Source organism: Salarias fasciatus, chromosome 17 (assembly GCF_902148845.1).
Source record: "Salarias fasciatus chromosome 17, fSalaFa1.1, whole genome shotgun sequence".
Classification (NCBI taxonomy): Eukaryota; Metazoa; Chordata; class Actinopteri; order Blenniiformes; family Blenniidae; genus Salarias; species Salarias fasciatus.
In genome coordinates, this window is record NC_043761.1 from 14,543,274 (window position 1) to 14,554,948 (window position 11,675).

Here is an 11,675-nt window from a genome sequence, read left to right on the forward strand (position 1 = left end):
GAATTCAACCAAGCCATGTTCAACCATGAACAATATTTACAGGAAAGAGTGACAGAGTTACTAATTTTTGCCACTTTATCTGTTTTTCATGCAGTTTTTCTTTCCTTTTTTTCTTGGGCATTGCAGATGGAATCAAAATTATAGTTACTAAATGTAACTACAGTTCTACGAGTGTGTTCGTGCCCACCTACGGGCTTCGCTATTGGTACTCTCCCTGGCGCCAGCCAGACACTGAGACAGATCAAAAAAGCTGACGCGCCAATCCCACTCGCGCGCTGGCACACTGCCCCGCCCCTCACCAAGGGGATATAAGCAGCTCGAGTGCACACAACTTCCTTTTCCTGAGCAGCCCAGGAGAAACGGAAGCAGGCCAGCTGGGATTGCAGGTAGGAGGATACGCACACACTCGTCGAACTGTAGTTACGTTGAGTAACTATAATTTCTACTTCGTGTGGTAGGCTTCGCTATTAGTACACTACCAAGACAGAGGCCGTAGGGATAAATGTACCCCCAGCTGGACAGACTGACAATATTGGTGCGGAGAAGGAAGTAGGCAGGCCGTACGCTCAGTACCGCCACACCAAACCTCCAAAGCACCGGTGGCAAGCAGCCTCTCACCGAGGCGCTGACCGCAACCATGTCTGACAATCACCGTAACACAACGGCACACATACGTCGGCCAGGAGTACCAAAGTCACAGGCAACAGGACCACACATGGCCTGCATCCCCCCAGGGAAGCAGCAGCCGGCCAGATCCAGAACAAACACAGTTAAGTGACAGAACTCCTGTTCTCGCTGAAAACTGACAAGGCCACAGAGTCTGCGCAAATATCCATCAGGTAGGAGTGCACAAAAGTGGACGCAGAGGTCCAAGAGGCGGCCTGGCAGATGTCACCCACCGTGACACCTCTGCACAGAGTCGCAGAAGTGGTGACGCTACGCGTAGAGTGAGTGCAAACCACTGCAGGCGGCGGGTGGTTACATGTCTCATAGGCAGCTGCAATAGCGCCACCGACCCAGTGGGCAAGGTGCTGGGAGGACAGCGGGGCACCACGCCCCCTGGCTCCAAATCTCACAAACAGCGGGTCCGTCATGCGGAAACTAGCTCAATGCTCAACATAGCAACGCAGAGCCCTGACCGGACACAGCAACCACAGCCGTGGATCGTCCACTGATGAACCACTCGAGGAGCAAAGTGCCCTGATTTGGATCACCCTCAACTGACAGTCCGAAGTGATCACCTGGGGATGAAAAGCCGGGTTAGGCCAAAGTTGAACCAGTCCCCTGTCCTGACTGAAGGCCATGCAGGAAGGGTGAACCGACAGGGCGCAGAGATCCCAACCCTCTTGGCACAGGCCAGAGCCAAAAGAAGGGCAGCACTGAAGGAGAGAAAGCAGAACTCCGCCTGCTCCAAAGGTTCAAAAGGGGGCCCCCTCAGACCATCCAGCACCATGTGGAGGTCCCACGGGGGAACTACATGCCTGGGGGGAGACCTCAGCCGACTATACCCCTCGCAGAAACTGCTTCACCAGCGGGTGACTGCGCGCCAAAAACCGCCCAGGCCGTCGTGGAGGTGGGGAAACCAACGGTGGGTCTGACACGCCCCTGGTGTGAGGGCGCAACGTGAAGTCAAGGATTGTGCTCTTCAGAGATGGCGGGATGTGTGACTGCCATCACAGCAACGCCGGCGACCCAGGAGCTCTGCGTCGGATGGCAGCAGGGAACCTCTGACGGGATGGGTGCGTCAGAGGAGAAGAGGCCACAGTCACATTCCGCACGGTCCTGTGGCGCGGGCATGGTCAAGGACTGCTGCTCTTTAGAGACGCCAGAATCTCCGGGTGCTGCCACATCCTTATCACGACACTCCGCTTTATCTGACAGCAGAGGGAGGCCGGTGAGGGAAGGAGTAAGCTCAGCCGGGCTCGACATGGGCCTGCCATGTGGGTGCGGCGAGGAAGGAGGGACTGCTGCTCTTTAGAGGTGTAACGGGCCTGACGGCCTTTAATGATAACACTTTAACAACAGATGCAGGAGGACGAGTCTCCGTGTCACGGGAGCCAGGGACCATCTCAGCTGGTTGGTGCCCTGGGAGGACAAGGAAATGCGGACAACTGGTCGACTCTGGCCAGATATCGCAGGATCCCAAGGGGCAGACCTCCTCCGCTCTGCAGGATGCCGGCATTGTGGGTTCGGCATGCGGCGGAGCTGGAGGTGGGGGGTGAGCTGCTGCGAGACTCGAGCTGCCGCCTCCAGGTGTTCGATGATCACCTTTATGTCCCAACCGAGGAGGGAAGAGGTAGAAAGGGACAACCCATTTCCGCGAGGGAGGAGAGACCAAGCCACAGGTGTCTGATACCGAGCTGGGCACTGGCCATGGCACGACTTCCGTTGATGGCAGTGGCACAGCACATCCGCATCAGGACCTCGTGTTCTGGATCTCCTATATGTCTTCCGGTGATAACTCTGAACGCTCGTGGCAGAGCTTAATGGAACCAAGGAACTAGGAAGGACATATTGTTTGCTCAGGCGAACACCTGATTTCCATTAGCATAACCGTGGTCCAGAAAGGAACCCATGCGCCTGTCTCTTTCAGAGGGCAGGACGGGCTTCCCACCGGGCCAGGGGGTGGAGGTAGGTAACAAGCAGAGCCTCACGGAGTCCATTGGGACTCCAGAGACAGGGGGCCAGCCGTCCACACAGCAGTACTCACGGTAGCCTTTCACCGCACCCTTGGCGGTGAGCGGTGTACACCAATCACGCTGCACGTTGGCCTGGAATGATGGCACGGTGGGACACAGCACTGCAGTCCGGGACTGAGCCCGCGACTGGGTTGCGAGCCCAAGGGGGAAGTTGCGCTGCGCCGGCTCCAGGGGTTGCAGCGACTGCGACAGGCCGGTGTGATTCGCAGCGGTGGCGAAGAGCACCGCGAGGTGCACCACAGGTTTGCAGGGCGTGCTCAGGCGGCAGGCTCTGGAGAATGTGGAGAGGGAATCATCATACCGCACAGACTTCTCTGAGCCGGAGGAGTCATGGCAGTTCAGCAGATCCCCGCCCGACTTGGCCCAGTTGGTGAAGGAGGCGGGAACGGCAGCAAAGTCAGCGCCGGTCTTGTCGGGAGCAGAAGCCGGTGAAACAGCGCCCATAAACGCCGCTCGGATTCCTCGAGTGGGAGAGTGAGGCAGGCGGAATAGGAAGCCCGCTGGCGCTGATGCTGCCAGCCCAGGCAGGTGAAGCACCACTCGTGGCGGTCCTCTTGGAGGAGCGGAGTGCCACAGCCCCGGCAGGTGGATGGCCTGATGCCGGATGGTGACGCTTCTTGGGCCGGCTTGTCCATAATCTTCTCGGAACTTGAGTCTTGAGTCTTGAGATGAGCTTCTATGATCAGTCTTGAGGCTGAGAAAGAAGAAGGAAGTTGTGCGCACTCGTTCTGCTCATTTCCCCTTGGTGAGGGTCGGGGCAGTGTGCGCGTCAGCTTTTTAAATCTGTCTCAGTGTCTGGCTGCCGCCAGGAAGAGTACCAATTGCGAAGCCCGTAGGTGGGCTTAGGATCTCCCAAGCTGTTTGATGGACTCACCTTGATGAGCTGCCCGTCTCCAGTCCCGAGGAAGAAAACCATCCAGCTGTTCTGCCTCACTGCCAGAACAGAGGTCATGTTGCTCTGTCTGAGCAGAACTGCCTCCTGAGTTGCAGAGAATGCTGTAACTAACATCTGTAAAAAATAGAGCATTTTTGTACAGCTTATATAAATTAACATGCTGTTAAAGAAAAGTATATTTAAAGAAAGTCACCGCACATTCTTACACATTCGTATCACAGTAGGAGAAAATATTTTTGACTTAGGTTGACTTGATGCAACTGTGTTCTACATTAGTTGTCTGAGAAAAGGCAGGTTTGACATTGAGCAATGAAGAAATAGGTGTAAAATATTATGGATCAGAGAGGAAGAAATGAGGATGATGATTTTCTGTTAAAGGGCAACTCCGGTTTTTTGACACCTGGACCTTATTTATAGGTGTATGCATGCTCATATACTCACTCAGACAAACATCGTGCAGCTCGGAGTCCTTCAGAAGTTATTTAGATCCAAACGATGTAGCCGCACTAGCGGGGGTGCCACAGCAATGGAGCGTTAGCGTGGGACATAATCTCTGCAAAGTCGCCCATTTCGGCTGTATTTCTTCATCCATCACCAGTGTTATCATAAAGTCAGCTCGTCTACCGTCTTCAGGTGGGTCAGCTGAAGAGCTGACAGTTTTCGCTAACTTAGCCACAATTAGCTCGGATGGGAACGTTGCGGCGCTCCTCTCCCCAGCAGAAAGGCACTTTGAGTCAGCCTCGGCTGTCACGGTGCCCCGGCGTCTGACTTCCAGGGGCCGAGTTGGAAAACGGCCCTCAGCTGCTCCACGGAGGCTCCAGACACCGGCGAAGACGCACGGCTCACGCGCGGCCGCTGGACGTCTCTCCTCGCTGGGAGGAAGCGTATCTCTGCTCCCCGGCCGATGCACGCTCCACGCCGGCTGCGGGACGCTCGACGGCCCGGAGCTCTCTCCTCGCCGGGAGGAAGCGTATCTCCACTCCCCAGCGGATGCGCGCTCCACGCCGGCCGTGGGCTGCGCGACGGCCGGAGCTCTCTACTCACCGGGAGAATCCAGATCTCCGCTGCCCGGCGGATGCGCACTCCCAAACCAGGCCGCGGGAATCCGCCGGAGGCCCCCCTTCCGACTGAAAGGCAACCCAGCGCCGATGGAGGAAAAATACAGCCGAAATGAGCGACTTTGCAGAGATTATGTCCCACGCTAACGCTCCATTGCTGTGGCACCCCCGCTAGTGCGGCTACATCGTTTGGATCTAAATAACTTCTGAAGGACTCCGAGCTGCACGATGTTTGTCTGAGTGAGTATATGAGCATGGACACACGGGTAAATAAGGTCCAGGTGTCAAAAAACCGGAGTTGCCCTTTAAGCTTTGATCTGCTAGCATGAAGCACCTGGACTGCACACACTGCTCACCACCATCATCTTTTTAGTGACACCTCGTTATGGCACTTTGTGTTTTATGGAAGCAAATCTGGGCCAAAATTCATTTTAAAATGCATTAGCCAAAATGTGATACATTTTACAGAGATAAACTGTTTTGAAGGGTAGGGCGGGGTTACTATAGAATAACAGGATCATAGCAGCAACGTACCTGCTTACTGTGAATTTACAGGGAAATTTCAAATACACTGATTCTAAAGCCCCCATAATATATTCTTGAGCCCCCCTTAATAATTTAGTGTTGTTTTATTAATGAAGAAAAAAGAAGAAAAAAGTAAAAGTAATCTATTTTTTGAATTTTCATATCTAAATATTTCAGATCTGTGGAGTAGAAATGAACTTGACAAAAATAAATTGGACTAATATCAACATAATTTCCAGAAGTTTAAACACGTGAAGTTTTATTCGAGCTACATTTTCACCTCGTAGCATTTTGAATTTTAAATTTACAGCTATTCCAGCTTTGAGAACAGGACCAGTGTCACATGTTTCAGTAGGGTCCTGGAGATCCAGCAGGCTGCAGGAAGTGAAGGAGTCACTCAGTCACTCACATCACTAACAGGTGAAATTAGTGAGAAGGTGAGCCTGTTTGTCACAACACAGTTCATCTATTCTGGAGTGACGGATGAAAAACAGTCTCTGAGATCCTCCTTTACCACTAAATCAGAAGCTCTCTGGGCTTTTTCTGAAGTTAAATTTCATAATTTCGTAATTTCTTTCTGACCATACTCAGCTACAATGAGTTAAACTTGTTTGTAAAAACCCATTAAGAGCAAAACTGATGTGAAACACAGACTTACCTTCATTGCCCTTTGGAGTGCAGTAAGGTGCTCTCCTTGGACAGCCAAACTGATGTCAAACAGCAGCAGCTGGGTGTTGGTTTTTCCTCCATCCACACTGAACACGCCGCTCCACAGAGTCCGCAGACCACCTGGGACGACCGAGGAGGCCAGCAGTCTGCGGCCATCACCGTCAGGGAGGATGTATGCTTCCCTCAGAGACTCCAGAGTCTCATTTTTATTTAATTTGTCTTTAAGTCTAAAAAGACGAATGTGGTTGTTTTTAGCGCCTGATGGCGCATTGGCGAGCAGATAAATGGTCGAGTCGATCTGAAATCCGTCCACGAACTCCAAGTTACCACTGTTGATGGTGGTTTTGCCAGATGCCTCATTTATAGAAAATATCCCCCCGGTGGAAGTGTCCTCAGTGTTGTGAAGGTTTACAGTTCCTGAATCAGAGGGACATTTCTCCTCTCCAGACCCGTCCTGTTGTATCGCAGTCAGAATATAAAAGTCACTGCGAGGCTGGTTTTTCTTCAGGGTCACCAGAAAAGCGACGGACGCGCTGCTGCGTTTGGCTGGTCCCACCTGGAAGTTTTCCTTGTGCAGGATGTTGGAGATGTTGTTCAGGTCCAGAATCTCACAGTATCCACACGCTCCATCGATCACACCGCAGCTGATCACAGACTGATTCTTCTCAAACGGTATTAAAACATTGACCTTGAAAGTTGCGTTCCAGTCAGCGGCAGCAGGAACTCTGGAGAAGTCCTCCTTGTCCGGATTCAGGACTCCTCTCAGGGTCAGACTGTGGACCGGGGTCAGGTCGTGGTTCAGCTGGTACAGTTTCTCTTCAGTGGCGATGTAAACCGTGTTACTGTCCACGGCCAAGTGACGGATATCTCCATCCAAGAGAAAGGATGTGTCTTCCTCCAGACACAGACTCGGGGCTCCACAGAGAGTTAAAAGCAGACCGAGCAGCAGGACCATCTTCCAGGGAGGGAGGCAGCTTCAGCTGAGAGACCCTCACACACTTCAGACCTGCATGGCTCTCTGCTCTCCGACACACACGTCCTGAAGCCGTGCGAAAAAGCGCACGATTGCCTCAGTGAAAAGAAGAAGTGCTGAAAATGGGAGGGAGCAAGTCCTGCGAGGCTGAAACTCAACTGACATTGATCTCTGTTTGTTCAGGAAATGTCCCGATTACACAGCGTAGAACTATTTACTGCGTAATGTGTATTTCAATTTCAAAATTAAGTCTGTCCGCAAATAATCTGTGTGCAAAATCTGACCATCCCGATGCTGAGCGCTCCTCAGTAAAACACGACTTTAACCATAATGAAATTTGTTGAGAATTTTTCAGTGTGGAAATCAGGAACCTTAAAGGTCTGAATGCTGCAATAAATGAAAATATACAAATTTAACTGCGACTGCAAGACTTAAAGGCAAAATATTTCACTCTCTCACTGCAAAAAAGGATAACCTAAATACAAGATATCAACACTAAATTAAAGAAAATTACTCTTAAAACCAGTGAAATTATCTGTCCATGCAGCAAGTGAATTTTACTTAAAACAAGATCTTGATATAAGAATATTAAACCAGGAAATAAGTCTCTGTATCTTAAATATATCTTAAATCAAGTGAGATGAGACAATTTGACTGAAAACAAGACTTTTGAACTTGGTAAGTATTTGAATTTTTGCAGTTTTTGCAGTGCTGATATGCATGAAGACCCTTCGGTTTGCAAACCCTTGATATTAACCAATGCGTGCAGATTTACGTGGAATCTTTAATCACTGATTCAAATGAGATAGCCCTCAGAACAAGATCAAATCAGCCTGTCAGAGTTCAGGGAGAATTTGCACACAAATCCTGTCTTTGAAAGCCAATAACACAACGATCTGATGATACAAACATCACACTGCCCCTGGGGCGGGGCAGTGTGCCAGCGCACGTGTGGAATTGGAGCGTCAGCTTTTTTGATCTATCTCAGTGCCTGGCTGGCGCCAGGGAGAGGACCAATACATGGGCTAAGCACCACACGAAGTAGAACAGAAAATTGTCACTTGTCAATTTCAGTTTGGACCAAATAAGGATTCAGCATTGTGTGCTGATTTATCCTACAACACATAGAGCTACAAAAACTAAACCTCCATCCATCCATCTTCCACCGCTTATCCGGGGATGGGTCGCGGGGGCAGCAGTCTCAGCAGGGATGCCCAGACTTCCCTGTCCCCAGACACTTCCTCCAGCTCTTCCGGGAGGATCCCAAGGCGTTCCCAGGCCAGCCGAGAGACATAGTCTCTCCAGCGTGTCCTGGGTCTTCCCTAGGGTCTCCTCCCGGTGGGACATGCCCGGAAAACCTCCCCAGGGAGGCGTCCAGGAGGCATCCTGACCAGATGCCCGAGCCACCTCAGCTGGCTCCTCTCGATGTGGAGGAGTCGCGGCTCTACTCCAAGCTCCTCCCTGGTGACTGAGCTCCTCACCCTATCTCTCAGGGAGTGCCCAGCCACCCTACGAAGGAAACTCATTTCGGCCACTTGTATCCGGGATCTTGTCCTTTCGAACATGACCCAAAGCTCATGAGCATAGGTGAGGGTGGGAACGTAGATTGACCGGTAAATCGAGAGCTTCGCCTTTCGGCTCAGCTCCTTCTTCACCACAACGGACCGATACAACGACCGCACCACTGCAGACGCTGCACTGATCCGCCTGTCAATCTCACGCTCCATCCGTCCCCCACTCGTGAACAAGACCCCAAGATACTTAAACTCCTCCACCTGGGCTAGGGTTTCTCCACCGACCTGGAGAGGGCAAGCCACCTTGTTCCGGTTGAGGAGCATGGCCTCGCATTTGAAGGTGCTGATCCTCATCCCTGTCGCTTCACACTTGGCTGCGAACCGCCTCAGTACATGCTGTCGGTCCAGGTTCGATGAAGCCAACAGGACAACATCATCTGCAAAAAGCAGAGATGAAATCCTGTGGTCCCCGAACCGGACCCCCTCCGGCCTCTGGCTGCACCTAGAAATTCTGTCCATAAAAATAATGAACAGAGCCGGTGACAAAGGGCAGCCCTGCCAGAGTCCAACATGCACCGGGAACAGGTCCGACTTACTGCCGGCAATGCAGACCAGACTCCTACTCCGGTCATACAGAGAACGGACGGCCCGTAAAGGTGCTGTAGGCAGGATTCCGCATCTCCGCCATCTTGCTTAAGGTTACCTTAGCAAGATGGCGATTTGACCCATCTAAGATGGTGATTTGAAACCCAGCACAGCCAATCCTGTCCTGTTTTCTCTGACATCACGCCCTCACGCAAGTTAAGCCCCTCCCACAAGAACGTGCGACGAACGCCCCTCGACCAATCACGGTTAGAGCCTCAAGGGCTCTTCTGATTAGTCAAAGATACCTGGAGCTGTCGAGATTCCTTTTCAGCTCAGAACAGAGACAGATGGAAATGCTGCACCCTCGCGGTAGTGCAATTATGCTACACTCGTAAAGGACTATCAATGGATACTCTAACATTTAATCCAAAGAAAACACAGAAAAATTAGCACTGACTAGCAAAATCCTGCCTACAGCACCTTTAACAAGGGGCCCCGGACTCCGTATTCCCGGAGCACCCCCCCACAAGATACCATGAGGGACACGGTCGAACACCTTCTCCAAGTCCACAAAACACATGTGGACTGGTTGGGCAAACTCCCACGAGCCCTCGAGCACTCGATGGAGGGTGTAGAGCTGGTCCACTGTTCCACGACCAGGACGAAAATCGTATTGTTCCTCCTGAATCCGAGGTTCGACTATCGGTCGGATCCTCCTCTCCAGTACGCTGGAATAGACTTTTCCGGGGAGGCTGAGGAGTGTGACCCCCTATAGTTGCAGCACACCCTCCGGTCCCCCATTTTAAACAGGGGGACCACCACCCCGGTCTGCCAATCCAGAAGCACTGTCCCCGACTGCCACATGATGTTGCAGAGACGTGTCAACCAAGACAGTCCCTGCACATCCAGAGACTTAAGGCACTCAGGGTGAATCTCGTCCACCCCCGGTGCCTTGCCACCGAGGAGTTTACCGACCACCTCGTTGACTTCGGCTTGGGTGATGGACGAGTCCACCTCTGAGACCTCAGCCTCTGCTTCCTCCACGGAAGATGTGGTGACAGGATTGAGGAGGTCCTCGAAGTATTCCTTCCACCGTCCCATGATATCCCCAGTTGAGGTCAGCAGCTCCCCACCTCCACTGTAAACAGTGTTGGCGGAGACCTGCTTTCCCCTCCTGAGGCGCCGGACGGTTTGATAGAATTTCTTCGAGGCCGACCGATAGTCCTCCTCCATGGCCTCCCCGAACTCCTCCCAGACCCGAGTTTTTGCCTCCACAACCACTCGGGCTGCAGTTTGCTTGGCCTGCCGGTACCTGTCAGCTGCTTCTGGAGTCCCATGAGCCAACAAGGCTCGATAGGACTCATTCTTCAGCTTGACGGCCGCCGCTACTTCCAGTGTCCACCACCGGGTTCGGGGGCTGCCGCCACGACAGGCACCGGAGACCTTACGACCACAGCTCCGGGCAGCTGCTTCGACAATGGAGGTGGAGAACATGGTACACTCAGATTTAATGTCCCCAGCCTCCCTCAGAACATGAGAGAAGCGCTCCCGGAGGTGGGAGCTGAAAACCATGCTGACAGAGGGTTCCACCAGACGTTCCCAGCAGACCCTCACAACACGTTTGGGTCTGCCAAGTCTGTCCGATTTTCTCCTCCGCCAGCGAATCCAACTCACCACCAGGTGGTGATCGGTAGACAGCTCTGCCCCTCTCTTCACCCGAGTGTCCAAAACACACGGCCGGAGGTCAGATGACACGACAACAAAGTCGATCATCGACCTCTGACCTAGCGTGTCCTGGTGCCAAGTGCACTTATGGACACCCCTGTGCTCGAACATGGTGTTTGTTATGGACAAACTGTGACTAGCACAGAAGTCCAATAACAGAACACCACTCGGGCTCAGATCAGAGAGGCCAATCACCCCCTTCCAGGTCTCACTATTGCTACCCACGTGGGCGTTGAAGTCCCCCAGTAGCATACCGGGCGACGTCACGGACCTCGATTGTACTATACTCATAAGGGCTGTTGACCTGCCCTTGGTCTGGCCCATCACCCAGGACCTGTTTGTCATGGGAGACCCTACCAGGGGCATAAAGCCGCAGACAACATAGCTCCTGGGATCACGTGGGCACTCAAACCCCCCCACCACTTTAAGGTGGCAGGTGAGGGGGGAGAAAACTAAACTTGGAAAATAATTATCTGTGCGCAACATGTGACAATACGACAGGAAGTTATTGATGCTGATTTATGGCATGTTACTTCAAGTAAGTAGACAATATCCTCTCCATGCCTCTGCGACAAACCGCACGAGAAGCATTTTAAGTACCAACAGTTTTGACAGTCATGCAGCCTATCGAAGCATCAAAGAAAAAATAAGTTGAGATTTTGAGACGCACGAGGCCTTTTCACAGTATCTTCAACTTGGGTTTGTGGTATTGCCATGAGCAGACAGACTTCATGCACCTAATACACACACTCTGTTTGGACACCACTTCAACTGTTACCACTGACACAGACCGAGAATGAAAATCAGTCAGGTTTGAGTCTACATGACATAATCTTTTGAAGACAAATAACATTTAATTACCTGATTTGAGTAGATGATTAATTAAATGATAAGAATTTCAATGAATGTTTTGCTAATTTGGGGATTTGGATATTTAATATAATGAGTAACTTCTCAAACCTCTAAATTAAACTATAATATGAGCGCTGTGCTCTCATTGCATTGCTGGGTTTTCTTCAGGTCCTCCAGTTT